Raw genomic sequence first — 19,244 nt, forward strand, 5'->3', positions numbered from 1 at the left:
GTAGATAAGTTTAATAGCCGTGTTCTGAATTATTTGGAGTCGCCTTCGTTCCTTCTGAGTGATATTTAAGAATAGTGCGTTGCAATAGTCGATTTTTGCAATGATAAATGAATGTATTAAGATATTTATGGAGGAAGGATTTAGAAATTCCCTTTGCAATTGCTAATAAAGATATTAAAAAAAAAAAAATTCAAAGAATCTTAAAGTGAACTCTGTACTGCATGGGCAACCAATGAAATTGCTTCAAATACTTTGGGTCCCATATTGAAAAGCACTTGCCGTCTGATTAAGAGCTGATGACTGAATCTATCCAGCAATTTTCTACGTCGCTACCTGGATAGTACTGCTACAAACTATCCCTGACCACTCTGACACTATCTGGATGGTGCTGGAGCAGGACATGGATGGAGCATGGGGCTGTCTCGGAAATGATCTGGATAGTGGAACATCGAATCAGTCCATCCAGATAACTCAGGACAACCACAGGCTGCCCTCGGTTCTCTGGATAGTGGGTTGAATGTCACTTCAATCCTGACGACGCTGGTGATTGCCGCTGTATTCAATATTTAGGGCTCCTTTTACTAAGGTGCGCTAGCGTTTTTTAGCACACGTAGCAGATTAGCGCATGCTAACCCCGCGCTACGTGGCTAGAACTAACACCAGCTCAATGTTGGCGTTTGCGTCTAGTATGCGCTATTCCATGTGTTAAAGCCCTAACGCAGCTTAGTAAAAGGAGCCCTTAGTGTCACTCACTGTCCAAACTTAGCATGAGCTAAGTTTTAGTAAACAGGCACTTCTGCAGGCCGCAACTTAAAAGATATTAAAAAAAAAAAAAAGGATGGAGTCAGTCCAGAGGAAGGCTACTAAAATGGTGCGTGGTCTTCAGCATATTAAAAATCTCAATATGTATACTTTGGAAGGAGAGCAGAGATGATAAGAAACACTTAAATACCTACTTGGCATAAATACGCATGAGTCGAGTCAGTTTCTTTTGAAAGGAAACTCTGCAATGAGAGGGCATAGGATGAAGTTAAGAGGTGACAGGCTCCGGAGTAAACTAAGGATATACTTTTTTGCAGAAAGGGTAGTAGATGCGTGGAACAGTCTCCCAAAAGAGGTGGTGGAGACAGAGACTGTGTGTGAATTCAGAAGGGCCTGGGATAGGCACATGGGATCTCTCAGAGAGAGAAAGATAATGGTTACTGCGGATGGGCAGACTGGATGGGCCATTTGGTCTTTATCTGCCATCATGTTTCTCTTTTTCTATGAAGTCCTGGCTCATTCTGCTCCTTCTTTGGATGTACTGAAACCTATTGTGCCATTTTCTTATGTGTGTTTTTCTTCTGTTTCCAGCGTTCACCTTTCACTGACCTCATCCTGAAAGCTAAGCTTAAGACACCTACTGGATCTTCAAATGCACACTCTCACTCTGATCTGTTTTGAGTGATATAATTGAAATCAATGATCTTGAGTCATTGGGTTTACTGCAACATGGATGGGAGATGAGCTGTGAAAGATGACAAAATCTTTCTGCTTTATTTAGTGCTGAGAAAAATATATTTGTATAACAAATGAAATAAGGGCCCCATTCTCTTTCCCTTCAATTTTAACTGGCACATTATAGTAGCTACAGAGTGAAGTGTGGAACTTCGATTAGGGAGAATGCAAATTATTGATTTATCAAGCTGTCTTGGTTATAACTTTAGAATGCATGCTGCCCATTTTCAATTTAAAAGTTCATATTAACGTATAATAAACTGGCCTGTTTCAAGCAATTGTATTACTGAAGCATTGCCTTCCATATGCAGTTAATAAAGAGTGAGAAACTGCAGGAGTGTGGATAATTGTGAGTGAGAGACTTATGGTAGAAAACTAATCACTTTTATGACTGAATGCGTTCAAAAAGTCTATTTTGGTTCATCATCAGAGCTGAAATCAGAAATGTTGCCTGAAAAACACGACAGATTATGATTTTTTAGAACAAGTAACTTTTTTGTACATCTAAAAATGTATAGCAAAGGAAACACCTTCTCTGACACGGTACTACTCGAAAGGGTCCAGAGAAGAGCGACTAAGATGGTTAAGGGGCTGGAGGAGCTGCCGTACAGCGAAAGATTAGAGAAACTGGGCCTCTTCTCCCTCGAACAGAGGAGATTGAGAGGGGACATGATCGAAACATTCAAGGTACTGAAGGGAATAGACTTAGTAGATAAGGACAGGTTGTTCACCCTCTCCAAGGTAGGGAGAACGAGAGGGCATTCTCTAAAGTTAAAAAGGGATAGATTCCGTACGAACGTAAGGAAGTTCTTCTTCACCCAGAGAGTGATGGAAAATTGGAACACTCTTCCAGAGGATGTCATAGTGGAAAACACCCTCCAGGGATTCAAGACAAAGTAGATAAAGACAGGTTGTTCAACCTCTCCAAGGTAGGGAGAACGAGAGGCTGACAGACTGAAAAAGCTGGGGCTGTTCTCCCTGGAAAAGCGGAGACTTAGAGGAGACATGATAGAGACCTTCAAGATCCTGAAGGGTATAGAAAAGGTAGACAGGGACATATTTTTCAGATTATGGGGAACCACAAGTACAAGGGGGCACTCGGAGAAATTAAAAGGGGACAGGTTTAAAACAAATGCCAGAAAGTTCTTTTTCACCCAGAGGGTGGTGGATACATGGAACGCGCTTCCGGAGGCTGTGATAGGCCGGAGCACGTTACAAGGCTTCAAAGAAGGTAGGGATAGATTCCTAGAGGATAAAGGAATTGAGGGGTACAGATAGGAGTAGCGGTAGGTTATAGGGATAGTCTGGGACCATTGCTCAGGCAATGGGCCTGATGGGCCACCGCGGGAGCGGACCGCTGGGCGAGATGGACCTCTGATCTGCCTCAGCGGAGGCAACTTCTTATGTTCTTAACGTGTTTTGCATGAACTCTTTTTTCTCATTGTAAGCATGTTTTAGCACTTACACCCCCCCCCCTTTATGAAGCCATGTTATTTTTTATTGATGACCGAGGCGGTAAAAGTTCTGACGCTCATAAGAATTCTATGAGCATCTGAGCTTTTACCGCCAAGGCTGGTGATAAAAAACCCTAATTCGACTTCATAAGGGGGGGGGGGGGGGTTAACACAGTTCAGTAAAAAGACCCCTTTGATCATAAACCCCCTGGGGATAGGGAAATATCTCTTTTATCTGAATGTGGCTCACATTAAGCTATTAATGAAAGGCAGGAGTCAAATCTAAATAAATAAAAATGTTATCGTGGTTTGTTTTCTAAATATATTAGTTTTTATAGCCCGTTAATTTAACGGGTGCTAGAATAGACGTGTAGACTTAGGCCTTTCTTTCTTTCTCCGTGCCCTGTCTGTCAGTCTTTCTGTGTTTGTCTTTCTCCCTGCCCACTGGCTGTCTTTCTTTCTGTCTCTCCCCCCTGTCCAGCAGCACCCTTTCCCCACCTCCCCCTGTCCAGCAGTAGCCCTTCTCCCTTCCTTTTACCTCCCCCCTGTCCAGCAGCACCCCTTCCTTTTACCTCCCCCCTGTCCTGCAGTAGCCCTTCTCCCTTCCTTTTACCTCCCCCTGTCCAGCAGCACCCCTTCCCCACCTCCCCCTGTCCAGCAGTAGCCTTTCTCCCTTACTTTTACCTCCCCCCCTGTCCAGCAGTACCCCTTCTCCCTTCCCTGCTCCCCCTGTCCAAAATCGCTACTTGTTCCCAACCAATCACATCCCTCCCTCCAAAGTAAAGCAAGATTGCTCCCTGGGCCCCTTCCCCAGTACTCCCCCTTTACCTAAACCAATGGAAGATAGTTCACAGCTTCCCAGCATATACCCTTCCCTCAAAATAAAGCAAAAGAGCTGCCTTCCCCAAGCAGGCTTATCTGAGAAGTGTAGTTTGTTTTCTGGGGCAGGTGCCGCTGCAGGTTCCTTTTTTTAAGCTGGGGAAACCGCCGCGCGAAAACCTTCACCTCCACCACCTCACAACCGTCGCTGGGTAAACCGCCGCACGGAAATTAACACAGGCTCTTTCTAAGCACGGAGCCACAAAGATTGAAGTGTGCATGCACGCTAAGGGTTTTATTATAGTGGATATGATCTATGCGTATATGTATTTAATTCATTTTCTATCCCGTTCTCCTCAAAGAGCTGAGAACAGGTTACACATATATATAAGTACAGTTAAAGATGGTGCATTTTTAAAATCTTTCCTTTATAACCAATTCAATCAGAGGCGTTCTAAATTTTTATTCCATCTAGAATTTCTAGCTGAAGCCGAAAGGGGTGATCAAACCAATTCTCCAGTGTTTGTCCAGCGCTAATAGCTTCAAAAGCTGGTAATAGCCACTTTGAACCTCAGGTGACCTTGACAGAGAGGAGGAACATTTACTGATTTTCCAAACTTCTGCAAATAGCAGAGATACATCTTCAGCTGTAATATAATTTAGCAGCTGGCAAAGCAGACCGACTACAGATTTTTTTTATTTTATTGGTGTTAGTTCAGTGAATAATATATATTAGAAACCCAGTAGAGTGGGAAAATGAATTTGCTTGATGTGAACTTTGATGTGCTTGGGACCTCACTTACAAATGTTAAGTATGGCAGATATCACCTAGAAAGGCACTCTGCGTCTGGAGAGTTTCGCAGTTTTATATTTAAAATGGCTCAAAGCAAAGATGTCTAGGCACTACTGTTTTTTGTTTGCTTTCCCACATCATTAGCATTGGTGTATAAAGTGGAGGCACTGATAGAACAAACATTTTTCTGTGTGATTGACAAGATTCATTAATGATGTATTGAAAATTAATGTCACCTGAATGTAATAAATATTGTCTGTGACCAGTGGAGTAGTTAGGGTGAGAGATGCCCAGGGCAGTGACGCTCCTCACCCGCCCTCTTCTCTGCCCCTTCCCCACCCCCTTCTGCCACATGCGTGCTTTCCTTCCCTTCCCCCATACCTCAATTCACCAATAAGAGCCAACCTCATCAGTGATGTCACAATAGCTTCATTGTTCTATACTAGGCTCACTTCTGATACTATTGGAGGAGAGAGTGTGGCGCAGTGGTTAGAACTCCAGCCTCTGCACACTGGGGAAGTATCATCCTGCTGAGCCGCATTGAAGTACACATGTCACGAAAGAACTAACATCTCCCCAGGAAATCAGATAAGGGCCAAACTGTTAGCTGTAATAACTTTGCTGTTATAATTTTTCTTTTGGGAGGGGGTGAATTGAAGACACAGGTACCTTAACCTTTTCCTATCGTAATAAATTTTACGTTACGCTGGTTCCAATCGTAATTATTTTAGCAAAGTTTTGTATTATTCACCGTTATCATTTACGGCTATTGTAAACATAATGTAAATAAGTCATAAGTCTGTAAATTCAAAATATTTTGTGTTCCTGGCTCTTTATTAGTCCATACAGACTGTTTATCCACTGTCTATGTCATTTTTTGGAATGTCCCGTCATCCGGGACGCACGATTGGAAAAGGTTAAGGTACGGAAAAGTGTAGTGATGGTCCCAATATTGATCTCTAAGCAGCTCTGTTGCAGGAGACAAGGACACTGAGCACTTTTCACACTTTCACGGAGAGTGTTTGTTATTTAGTTCATTAGAATATTATGCTGTAAAAGATTCATGGCCCATTTTTTTTAGTGTCATTTACTGAATCTTGGTCGTCAGCTTTTTGCACGTGCAGAATTAAAACAGCATAGACAAATAGACAGGCATATAAAACTTTCCACAGTGCATGGACTGAGAATGCTTCGCTAATCAGCTGAAGCATTCATATGCTTTTCAAGATAAAAATACACCAAAATGACCGCTTCAGGAAATCCAAGCTCATTAGCGCACGAGGGTACGAATTGTATCTCTACTTAGTAATGCCTTTAGCATTTATGCCTCATGACTGCTTAAAAAGAGAAGCAAAATACCATTTGTGATAAGATGTGGTGAATAAAACCTGAAACCAATTTTATTTTAATGAGTTTTCTTTAAGAAACATAGTTTGAGTGTCAAGAGAGAAGAACCACAAGGTAGGGAAATGCAGTGGGTTTTGTTTCTTTTAGACATGAGGTTAACCAGATCTTTTCAGCTTTTACGTGTCTGAAGGCTGATAAGTTTCTTAACTCTCCTGTAATTGGAGAGAGATTATAGGCTGTGACGGTGATAAATGTACTTGCATTGTGTAATAAATTTTATATTGGAAAGTTATATCATGGTCCGACTTTAATGGGAAATCTCACAGTTTCTGAGCTGAGCTTGCAGGCACAGATAACAAAGAGAATACAAGTTTAAAATTTATTGTTGAAAAAGTAGTTTTGAAATATACTAAATAATAGAAATTTCAATTGGAGCAAATACACAGACTTCTTTCCATTGAATAACGTGGGTAAGAAGCTCCCTGTCCATCTTATTACATTAGTAATTTCTATTCCGCCATTACCTTGCGGTTCAAGGCGGATTACAAAAGGAGTTATCTGGCTATTTCCAGAGGAATTGAAGAATAGAGCGGGTTGCTTCAGAGAGTTGGGACGAGTCTTGCGGTGTTAGTTTGTCTTCAAGGATTTCTTGAATAGCATGATTTTTATTTCTTTTCTGAACGATTTGTAGTCTGGTATCATTGTCAATAAATTGGAGAGTTAGTAGTTAGTTTTGCTGCTTGTGTGGCTACAAGGCCATCGTACAGTTTTTTTCGTCTGACGTCTGTAATTGGTGGATGTGTGAACGGTTTGTGGGTTCGCCTGTGTCTGGTTGAGGTAGTTTGGATGAGGCGGTTGTTCAGGTAGGCTGGGCTGTCTCTGTTTATGGTTTTAAATAGTAGGCAGTAGAATTTGAATTGTACTCTTGCTTGTATTCGGAGCCAGTGTGAATCGAGGTGTGCCGCCGTGATGTGGTCGTGTTTCCCCAGTGAATAGATAAGTCTTAGCGCTGTGTTTTGAACTGTTTGTAGTTGTTTTATCATGGTTGCGGGGCAGGGGAGATAGAGTATGTTGCAGTAGTCTAGAAGACCTAGGACTAGGGACTGGACCAAGAGCTGGAATTGTGTTCCATCAAACAATTTTCGAACTTGCCTTAAGTTTCTCATGACCGTGAATGATTTTTGTATTGTTTTGTTGATTTGTGACTGTATGGTACAGCATCTGTCTATTGTCATTCCTGGATTCGGCCCTCAAGGAGGGACTTTGGGGACCCCTGGCTTAGATTATTGCAGCGTACTTCTCTCAGGTCTCCCGTTCATCTGCCTCTCAATCCTTCAAATCCATTCAAAATGCTGCTTCACGACTCACATTCCATGAGAGCTGCCATGCTCACATTTCCCCCCACAAGTCACTTCATTGGCTCCCCATCTGTTTCCAAATACAGTTCAAACTCCTCTTACTGACTTACAAGACCATTCACTCTGTAGCTCCTGAAAATCTCTCCCAAATCTTAAGGGCCTGATTCTGTATAGGATGCCTTTCTTGGCGGTTGCCTAAGAAGCGACTGAGAATTGGATAGGCGGCTCAGCTGCTTATCTTTGCTGAGGGATCCCTTGCCATCAGCTGATCGTGGCACAGGAGTCCCTGATCAGCTGAGCCAGCAGGACTCCCCAAAACTGCAGCTTTGGGGAGTCCTGCAAGTTCAGCTGATCGGGGAAAAATACCCCTGCTATGATCAACTGAGCTGGCTGCGGCCAGATGATCCCCCCCTCCCGATCCCTCTCTCAAGATTGGCAGGAGGGATGCCCACCCTCCTGCCTGACACTTCCCACCCCTCCCGAGATTAGCAGGAGGGCTTCACACTCCCTCCTGCCTGACACCCTCCCCCCAATGATCATCAGGAGGGATGCTCACTCCTTCACGCCTAACACCTCCCACCTCCCCAAGATCAGCAGGAGGGATGCCAACTCCCTCCTGCCACCGGGGCCCCTCTATCCTCCCTGCCATCTCACCCCAAACCCCCGACACTCCTCTAAAGCCACTTCTAGGTGAAACTACATCCACTCCCCACCTTGGGCGAGCTTAACATCCCTACATGTCTTCCTAGACCCGTGACAAATGCCTACATCCTGTATTGTGGAGATTTTTTTTTTATAAATAAATTGAATAAAACATGTTTAACATGATATAATTCACGTGTATGAATGGTGCTGCAGAATTTTTCAGTTAATGTGGATTTCAACAATCAAATCTAAATGAGACAATTAACATGTAAAACTATGGTAATTAGCCCACTTAAATACAACACAGATCATATTAGTACATTTGCGTGTGTTAACAGCTGCATTAATACAAACCTCCAGAGATATAGCTAAGTATGCGCCATAAATACGAGTACATGTGTTAATATAAATCTGACTGTGTTAGCAGCACTTTAAACATGAATTCATCCTTTATATTAAAATTGCATGTTCCAACACACTGATAACTCGGCTAGATTATAGTGTTGCTTTAACCCTTTCAGGACCAAGGGACATATTTGTCCCATAACTTTAAAATCCTATCAATTTTGATTGGGATAGTCTACAGTTCTAAATTTGATATGTACGGATTCCATATGATACTGCCTTTATGTAAACAAACTGGTTCCGACATTCATTCATTAGCGTCGTTGCCAGATTGACGAGAAGATTCACTTGCCACACTGTCCATAAGCCAGAAGTGTGATTTTTTTAAATAAAAATAATGATATTTCACAAAAAAAATCAATTTTTTGGCATCTGCAAGCCCTTTTTACCATAAAAATGTCGTCAAAACCACAAAAATTGGCCTACGATCCTTATGGTCCTGAAAGGGTTAAAAATGAGCAGGTTTAAAATGTATATGGAGGTAACACTCAGATGCTTGTCTTCTCCTTTGTTTTCTTCTATATCGTGAACAAGAGTAACCTTTTTAATTCCTTTAAGGCTTATAATTTGCTTATTCTCTTTGGTGTGCTAAATATGTTGCTTCACAGGCTCCCGTGTGAAATCAATAGCGTTTGCAACACAGGACCAGAGACAGTCATTTGTCCCAGTAAACACAATGTGAGTCTGAATAAGCACACGTCGCTAACAGGACCATAGAATATTCCTTGGCTTCATTATCCCCTAGAAAATTAATGAACTTTATAACATGCTGCATGCTTTTGTGGTACAAATGCATATGTACCTGTCTCTTTCTCTACACATTTATGGAGTAAGTCCATTAGAGGATGGGCAGGGTAAATCTCTTTAAATATTTACAACATTACTACTACTATTAATTATGCCACTAACATCTTAAGCTTAGATTAGTGACTTCTATTCCGCTTATACAGTTTAGGCGGATTACAGAAGAAGATAACTGGACATTTCCAGGAAAAGTTGCAGGATAAGGTGCTAATTACACGGTTAAAAATTAGCTTGGAAAATTAGAAGATTGGTAACAATTAGGGAGATGTTTTAGTTTTTCTCGATAAATTTTCTGAATAGCAGGGTTTTAATTTCCCTTCGGAATATTTTGTAGTCAGACGTAGTTGTCAGTAAGTTTGAGAGGTGGTGGTCTAGTTTCGCTGCTTGCGTTGCTAGCAGGCTGCCGTACATCCTCTCTTGCGCTGTGTGCATTTGGGGGGGGGGGTGAGTAAATGGGATTTGAGTTCTCACTGGTCTGGTTGATTTGTTCTGGTTTAGGCGATCGATTAGGTAGGAGGGTGCAGTGCCGTTCCTTACTTTGAATAATATAAGGTAAAATTTGAAATATTTGCACTTGTGTGGGGAGCTAGTGTGAGTAGATCAGTCTGAGGGCTGTTTTGTCCTGTCTGCAGTTGGTTTTGTCATGCTTGCGGGGCATGGCAGGTAGATGATGTTGCAGTAGTCCAAGAGTCCCAGGACTAGGGTTTGGACTATGAGACGGTAGTGCTCCCTGTCTAAGAATTTTCCTATGGGGAGAGTGTGGCGCAGGGGTTAAAGCTACAGCCTCAGCACCCTGGGGTTGTGGGTTCAAACCCACGCTGCTCCTTGTGACCCTGGGCAAGTCACTTAACCCCCCCTTTGCCCCAGGTACATTAGATAGATTGTGAGCCCGCCAGGACAGAAGGGGAAAAATGCTTGAGTACCTGAATAACTCATGTAAACCGTTCTAAGCTCTCCTGGGAGAACGGTATAGAAAATTGAATAAATAAATATTTGTCTCAGGTTGGCGCATGACTCCAGAGGCTACCTTCAGGTCCTTTATAATGAAACTGTATTTTTTTATTTAAGGTACAAATCTACAACTCCTAATGAAAGTCCACCCTCCACGCTGCTATCCTCAACACGCGCAGCCAGCTGACATCCGTACGCCTGTCGATATGCTGACCCTAAGGGGTGAATATTCAGCTTATACCCCGATAGTCACCCCTTAGGATTTAGCATGCACTAACAATTTGTGAGCTCTAAATGCTAAGATGGCCATAGGAATATGATAGGTGTCTTAGCGCATGTTAAATCCATTAGTGTATGCCAACACAGCGCGCCCCTTGATGAATTCCTCCCCTGGTGTGTTTTAGACGATAAAGGAACAAACAAACCAAAACTGCAGATATGTACAACGATGTAGGCAAAATTTATTGTGACAACCAATGTATATCTAAAAACCTATAGCGAGATTTTACAATATCCAGTGACCCTTGGCGATATATAGAATCCGTTTTTTCCCTCTACTATATATTTTTTTGTGACATATTTTTCTTCCCTTTTCTACCATGGACCCCTGATGAAGGTTGTCCGAAACACGGACCGTGTTGGCTCCCCTGTTTGGTAAAAAGGTTTTTAGATATACTTTGGTTGTCACAATAAATTTTTGCCTACATCGTTGTACAAATCTGCAGTTTTGGTTTGTTTGTTCCTGGTTGGGTTTTTTTTACTGCAGACAAAGTTGGACCTCCCTTCTCCCTTTGGTTCTGTTGCTTAGAAGATAAAGGAACACATGCACACAAATGTGTGTCAGGGTACTGGCACTGAATATCTGGGTATATGTGGATAGCTGGCATTTTTCCAGTTAAACCCAATATTCAGCCCTTACAGGTAGGCGAAACTGAACAAAGATAAGGTGGTCCTACATGCAGTCTAATTTGCCTGGTCTCTATAAGAACTGCCAAACTGGGACATCAAGCCCAGTATCCTGTTTCCAACAGTGGCCAACCCAGGTCCCAAGTACAAATCAGAAACCCAAAGAGTAGCAACATTCCAGAGCTGAGATTGTGATGTCATAATGCCTCATTCCACCAATGCCTAAGAGCCAAACTCAGTGATGTCACAATGGCTCAATTGTCCTTTATTTGGCTCACATAAGAACATATGAACTGTCATACTTGAACAGACCCAAAGATCCATCAAGCCCGGTATCCTCTTTCCAACAGTGGCCAACTTTGCTCCCAAGTACCTAGCTAGATCCCAAGTAGTAAAACAGATTTTATGCTTTTTAACCTAGGAATAAGCAGTGGATTTCCCCAAGCCAACTCAATAATGGCCTATTGAGTTCTCTTTTAGGAAATTATACAAACCTTTTTAAAACCCTGCTATGCTAACTGCTTGTAGTTTAACCACATTCTCTGGCAACGAATTCCAGGGTTTAATTACACGTTGTGTGAAGAAATATTTTTTCTGGTTTCTTTTAAATCAATTACTTAGTAGCTTCATAGCATGTCCCCTAGTCCTTGTATTTTTGTAATGAGTGAACAATCGATTCACATCTACCCTTTCCACTCCACTCAGCATTTTACAGTCCTCTGTCATCACCCCTGAGCTGTCTTTTCTCCAAGCTGAAAAGCCCTGGCCACTTTAGCCTCTCCTTATAGGGAAATCATCCCATCTCTTTTATCACTGACACTGAACTGCGCAACTCAATGCCGACTCTGCTCCGGACTGCCCACAACCCGGCTGTCTTAGGAGGGGATATCCGGTGGCTCTATCCCCTGGATATTGGTGCATAGCTCCACACAAGCGATGTAACCGGCTTTCAATATTGATCCTCACTTGACAAAACTCTTTCATCTTTCACTAGTCATTGCTGCTTGCTTTTAGATAAGGTTTCTTTAGCAAGACTAAGACAGAGTGCACAGCTTGTGCCATCTGAAATCCAGCCAAATGAATTTCTGCAAAGCAGCCCTCTGGGACTGCACAGAGACACAGCCTGTGCCATTTTGTAATGACATATACATGCAACATTTATCATCAGCTGATCTACCGATATCCTTACGGAAGTTTCGGTCCGGGGCCGTTTATGTAGCGAGGTTTATTTCGTTGCTGCCGGCTTAATTTATTTCTGTTTGTATGCTCAGAGTCTATCAATTTCACTAGAGAAATTACTTTGAAAATATATCACACCGTGCTGAATATGGATTCAACACATAGCAATTTTATTATTTTAAATTGTGGTTTATTGATACTATTTTGCAGCAGTTAATCTGCTTTCTAGTATATTACTTTGTATACAAAAATGATACAGGAAGGCAGTCTCTAATCTTTGAATTTTATGGATATGCACATATCTAATTCTACATTGTTTGATGTGATAATCCAATTCCAAAACCTACAACATTATATTCTTGCCAAAGAGTTGAACAAAGACAGTATGGCTGGGAGGGTGTAGATGGGCTGGAGTGAGCTTTGACGGAGACTTCAGTAGTTGGAACCTAAGAACAGTAATGGGCAGAGCTTTGGATTCTTGCCCAGAAATAGCTAAGAAGAAGAAGAAAAAAAAATTAAATTGAATCAGGTTGGACAGACTGGCTAGACCATTTGGGTCTTTATCTGCTGTCATCTACTATGTTAAGTAAGGGGCCAATATTCAAATTGGGCCGACATTCAGTTGCATGGAGAGCATTTTTATGAATGGATGATGTCATTTTTGAGGGAGGAGTTCTCTGTGAAGTCATCACACTGGGCACACAGGATCCGCTCCCTTTTAGAGAGAGAGTCACTTAGCTTGCCAGTTAGTAGTTGACCAGGACGCTGTGAGAAGGTTGCTCCCCTGACGACACCTCGGCAAAATGGGGTCTCCCGTTGGGATTTCAACCGTGGGACTTTTTCAGCCAGTTGGCTTGTTCAGACAAGTGAACTTTGACTCAGCGTTCGGAGGAGCTGAAACCGTTTTGTCGACTATGAAGTGAAGTTCTGTGGTGGCTCTTTCGTTTTTTTCTGCTGACTTGCTGTTTGTAAGAAACAGAGTACATGCAAATTACCTACTGTCAAACCAACTGGGGGACCTAGTTTATTTATTAATCTATGCAATGGAGTTTGATCTGTGATGACAGTGGGTTTGATACAGCTGTGTGCCGTTTGTTAATTCCCCTGGAAAACTTTGAGGTCTTTTTTCTCCATTGTTTAACTCACAGAGAGGGTTCCTCCGGTTTCTTTTGCAGTGGAAGAGAGTTGATTTATTTGTGGATATATTGATTCTTCCAGCTCTGTTCAGTGAATTTTAGTCTGGCCGATATTCTTTTTTTTTAGTTCAATAAATTTTATTCAGTATTTTAAAAAATACAAGGAGCAATTCAAATACATAAAAGTAGTATAACATTTTGCATTAATATACAGTTAATTATAAAGGCCCATATTATTAAGAAAAGCTCAGAGTTGTTTTTGGATTTGTTTGTGGTGATGTATGACAATAGAAAGTGAAATAGGACAAAGTAAAAATTGAAAGAGAGAGGAAAAAAGAAGAGAGAAAGAAAAAAAATATATATATATATATAATTTTTAAAGAGAGGAGAAGACTGGCCGATATTCAAACCCATTTAACGGAGTAGGAGAGGCTCTTAACCAATTAACTGGCATTCAGATGCCTATCTGTGGATAATTAGCAGCATTTGCCTGGAGTGTGTTGCTCAATATACCTTGTAGCTGCCTAAGCTGAAACTGGCTATTTAGTGGGCAGGCCAGGATGGGATTGGTACCTATCCGGATAAGGGATGATGTTGAACCCTGATTAACTTATCTATAACTGTCGGCTATTTGCATAAACTGGGACATTCAATGTCGGTGCCTGAACAGGGCAAAACTGGTAGCGGTGAAAAAAAAAAATGACAAACCACCAGCCGCAGCCAAATATTTATTACTAAACTATAAAAACACTGGGAAGAATGACCCTCTAGTATCACTATCAGCACTGTTAAATTGTTAATGACCAACTCAGACTAAGATCTAACTCACTCGGTAAGACAACTTCTCTGCAAGTGAGGCGATGCCTTGCCTGCTACTTCACCACATTCAGATTTGACATCCTGGAGCTCTTTGGCATATTTTCCGAGCGGAGATCCGAGCAATCAACACCCATAACGAGCTGCTGTCAGCACCACATTGGTTTCTCATTAAGGTAGTGGGAAAGAGCCAAGTTCCTGTGGTTATATCTTGGTATCCTGTGGTACTTTTGTAATCACGTCTTCTATACATTAAACCATACATTCTCCAGTTACAATTTCAGCCTTGTATGAATGGTCAGAGAAGGGTAAAGTAATTATGTAATTAGCTTGAATTGCTATATTTTTCGCTCCATAGGAGGCACTTTTTTCCCCCAAAAAAATTGGGTGTAAAAAAGGGTGCGTCCTATGGAGCGAATACAAACCCCTCCCCCTGCTGCCCCTGGGCTCTGCTCCTGCTGCTGCTTCTGCCCGCATAAGTAGAGGAAAAAAAAGGACAGGCGGGTGCTGCAATTGCACTCTGCCGGCCCAGAAGCCTTAAACCTGACGTCAATTCTAACGTCGGACTGAAGGTCTGGACCAGCCAATTGACATCGAGGGTAAGGCTTCTGGGCCAGCGGCATGCAATTGCTGCACCCACCTATCTTTTCCCAGCAGTTTGCTCCGTTCCGGCTCCCTCGACCCGCTGCTGAGCCAGCTGCTGCTTCGTTGATGTATCCTCACAGCGGCTGCAGCGGGATGTAATTGAATTCAGAGGTGGGCTAGGGGGGGTGGCAGAAGAGGACAAAGGCTGGAAGGCAGTGAGGGAAACACAAGAGGGAGGGAGGAAGGGATATTGGTAATTGTTGGGCCTGAGTGGGGGGGGGGGGTGAGGGAACAGGACAAAGGCTGGAAGGCAGTGAGGGGAACATAGAAAGGAGAGAGGAAGGGACAATTGTTGGGCCTGAGTGGGGTGGAGGGAAGAGAACAAAGGCTGGAAGACAGTGAGGGGAACATAGGAGGGAGGAAGGAAGAAAGGGACAATTGTTGGGCCTGAGGAAGGAAAGAAAGAAAGAAAGAAAGAAATCACCAGACAATGAGGGGGGGGGGGGAGTAAGGAAGAGGACAAAGGCTGGAAGGCAGTGAGGGGAACATAGGAGGAAGGAAGGAAGGGACAATTGTTGGGCATGAGGAAGGAAAGAAAGAAATCACCAGACACCCAAGGGTAGGAGAAATGATTTTATTTTCAATTTAGTGATCAAAATGTCAGTTTTGAGAATTTATATCTGCTGTCTATAATTTGCACTATATGTGTCTATTTTTCTATAGTTGTTACTGAGGTGACATTGCATATTTTAAAAAGTCATCTACCTTGACATCTGTGCCCTGTTCCTGCCTACCACTAGACCACCAGCGGAGGGACAGGGTGCAGAGACTGGCAAGGAGAATTTGGTTCAGAATGGTTTTTTTTCTTGTTTTCCTCCTCTAAATTTAGGGTGCATCTTATGGTCATGTGCGTCCTATGGAGCGAAAAATGCGGTAATCATTGAAATATGCCTGTGCAAAAAAATAAAATAAAATAAATCTGAAGAGTGCATTATCCTAGTTCAGTTACCATGCTTCATTAAATGTTTGAGTGGAAAGTATGTTCTAGGCTCTACTGTATCTATCGATCTATCCATCTAAAGCACTTAACTGCAGGCTGTGCTTGGTTGAGGCTGCTATATTGTCATCCTGTTGTTCTTCTAGTCTCTAGATGGTGCCGTGAGGGCTAAGTGTCATCAACAAGCACTGTAAATATTATTTAAGCCACCCATCATTATAGTGAAAGATAAGAAGCACTCTACATAGTTGCTACCACTGAATGTCCACTTGTATCGACCTTTAAGTGTTTGAGCATCATTATTGACCACCAACTCAATTTTAAAGGACAAGTTTCCAGTTTAGTTAAATCATGAGGGGTACAGATAAGAGTAGAGGTAGATTATAGGGATGGGATTAGAGGTAAGTTATAAAATTAATCAGGGATCACTGTTCAGGCACTAGGCCTGATGGGCCACCACGGGAGCAGACCACTGAGCAAGATGGACCTCTGGTCTGACTCAGCGGGGGCAACTTCTTATGTTCTTATGTTTTCATACTTTGAGAAAACTATGTTAATCTCTAAATTAGATTACTGTAATATTGTTTATAAGGGTATTACAATATGTTACAAGCAATTCAAAATACCGCAGGGTTTTAAAAAGAAATTTATTAGAGTTAGCCCTTTTTATTTGAAATATCGGGATTCACTTTAAAACTTCGACATTGGTTCATTAGGCTTTTCACCATTATCAACCTGAGTATCTTCATTCTTTAATAATCCCTTATACACTGGTGAGAATATTGAGGTCCATGCAGGGCAATAGATTGCTTTATTAGCCAAGGGAAGGACCAAAGTGGGAATCAACAAGACATAAAGCGTTTTATTTCATTGGTCCCAATTGTGGAATCATCTAGGGTTAGAAGGAAAAGTGTGCCTTTTTGCAGATGATACCAAGATTTGTAACAGAGTAGACACCGAAGAGGGAGTGGAAAATATGAAAAAGGATCTGCAAAAGTTAGAGGAATGGTCTAATGCCTGGCAACTAAAATTCAATGCAAAGAAATGCAGAGTAATGCATTTGGGGATTAATAATAGGAAGGAACCGTATATGCTGGGAGGAGAGAAGCTGATATGCACGGACGGGAAGAGGGACCTTGGGGTGATAGTGTCCGAAGATCTAAAGGCGAAAAAACAGTGTGACAAGGCAGTGGCTGCTGCCAGAAGGATTCTGGGCTGTATAAAGAGAGGCGTAGTCAGTAGAAGGAAGAAGGTGTTGATGCCCCTGTACAGGTCATTGGTGAGGCCCCACTTGGAGTATTGTGTTCAGTTTTGGAGACCGTATCTGGCGAAAGACGTAAGAAGACTTGAGGCGGTCCAGAGGAGGGCGACGAAAATGATAGGAGGCTTGCGCCAGAAGACGTATGAGGAGAGACTGGAAGCCCTGAATATGTATACCCTAGAGGAAAGGAGGGACAGGGGAGATATGATTCAGACGTTCAAATACTTAAAGGGTATTAACGTAGAACAAAATCTTTTCCAGAGAAAGGAAAATGGTAAAACCAGAGGACATAATTTGAGGTTGAGGGGTGGTAGATTCAGGGGCAATGTTAGGAAATTCTACTTTACGGAGAGGGTGATGGATGCCTGGAATGCGCTCCCGAGAGAGGTGGTGGAGAGTAAAACTGTGACTGAGTTCAAAGAAGCGTGGGATGAACACAGAAGATTTAGAATCAGAAAATAATATTAAAGATTGAACTAGGCCAGTTACTGGGCAGACTTGTACGGTCTGCGTCTGTGTATGGCCGTTTGGAGGAGGATGGGCAGGGGAGGGCTTCAATGGCTGGGAGGGTGTAGATGGGCTGGAGTAAGTCTTAACAGTGATTTCGGCAGTTGGAACCCAAGCACAGTACCGGGTAAAGCTTTGGATTCTCGCCCAGAAATAGCTAAGAAGAAAAAAAAAAAAAAAATTTAAATTGAATCAGGTTGGGCAGACTGGATGGACCATTCGGGTCTTTATCTGCCGTCATCTACTATGTTACTATGTTACTATGTTTATCTACCACAGGATGTTAGATTGGAGGCATCATTGAAGGCGTTCAAGACAAGACTTAAAACTTTAGATTTCTGTGAAGCGTTTGGTAATGATTTATCCTTTTCAGAGATTACTCATATTGAAATTGAGTAATTTTGCAGTGCAACTACCAATATTGTAGGATTTGGGGACATTCAGATTTAATTTTGATTTCATTTAGTTATAGAGTTATTTTAAATTGATTTTTTTAAATGTGATTTAATTCTTGTGTGAATGTTTGGAGGCACCTATTTCTAACTTTCGTAGAGCCACATAGGTACCTGGGTATTCTTAAAACATATGAGGAGCAAAGCAGCAGAAAGTGCTGTGGACATATATGTCTGCACAGGAGCAATAAAAATGTTTACATGTAAAACAGGCACACACTTGACCAGTGGTGTAGTGAGGGGGGTGGCAGTCCACCCCGGATGCCAGCACTCACCCTCCTCTTCACCCCCTATTACTACACATGTACACCCCTTCTCTTCCCACATAGCTTTTTAATGTTCCCAGCACAAGCAGTAACCCCAACCTGCTGCTCGCGCCAGCTCTTTCTCTGATGTCAGCTCCTGGACCTGAGGGGTCTTCTCTCGGACCTCTGCCTAGGAGTTGATGTCAGAGGAAAAGCCGACGCTGGCGCAAGTAGCAGGTTGGGGTTATTGCTCGCGCCGGGAACGTTAGAGGTTTGCGGGAAGGGAAGGGAAGAGGACTCTTATTATGGTCTGGGTATTAGATTTGAGAATTGATGATATGGAATTTTATTGCAGGTTTTTTGCAATTTTTAGTGAGCTAAAGGAAGTATATTGAAAGTATTTTCGTCTTCTGAATTATTGTATTGAAAGTATTGTTATGTATGTTATCCTCTGAACCATTATGAATGTTTTAAATTGTAAACCGCTTAGTTATAGGTGGTTAAGAAATTTTAGAAATAAATAATACATAAAATAAGAGGGGAGGGGCACTGCCACCCTGGGATCCTCTCACCCTCACTATGCCACTGCACGTGGCTCTGCCTAAACTCTGCACTACAATGCATTGCATAAATGTATATACCTTCTAACCACTGCACATACCTTTTGCATGTATAACATCTGTGTTAATTTTATAAAAGCCCTGTTTATTTTCTTGGGATATCAGCACAGCTCAATTCTATGTGTAAAAAAAGTTGCAGACAAAAGGTGAAACCAATGAGCCTAATCTGTATGCAATACCGATTCTTCTTGCTTAAGTGATCGATACAAGATGCTTCAGATCAGACTGGGCTCGGTTATTCTCAATGCACAACACAAAACTGGACTGTGGGTTTCAATTCAATGGGGAAAAAAAAAAAAAAAATCCCATTTAAGCAAACAGTTCTATCACAGATGTTTTCCGCCTGAGTTGGAGTAATTCATTATTTGCACAATTAAAGAGATGAATGAAAGACGTTCGTGGATTGGTACTGGCATGAAGAAGTTATGCTGCAAAGCCAGGAAAGATTTCATCTACACTGTTCTCAG

At 42.1% G+C, this 19,244-nt stretch overlaps 1 protein-coding gene across 5 annotated transcripts in view; it reads right to left on the reverse strand.

Annotated features, from left to right (window-relative positions):
• FSTL4 (follistatin like 4) overlaps positions 1–19,244 on the reverse strand; it is a 529,137-nt gene that overhangs the window by 81,366 nt on the left and 428,527 nt on the right. The gene's annotated exons all lie outside the window — the stretch shown is intronic.

The sequence above is a fragment of the Geotrypetes seraphini genome, chromosome 18, assembly GCF_902459505.1.
Source record: "Geotrypetes seraphini chromosome 18, aGeoSer1.1, whole genome shotgun sequence".
Classification (NCBI taxonomy): domain Eukaryota; kingdom Metazoa; phylum Chordata; class Amphibia; order Gymnophiona; family Dermophiidae; genus Geotrypetes; species Geotrypetes seraphini.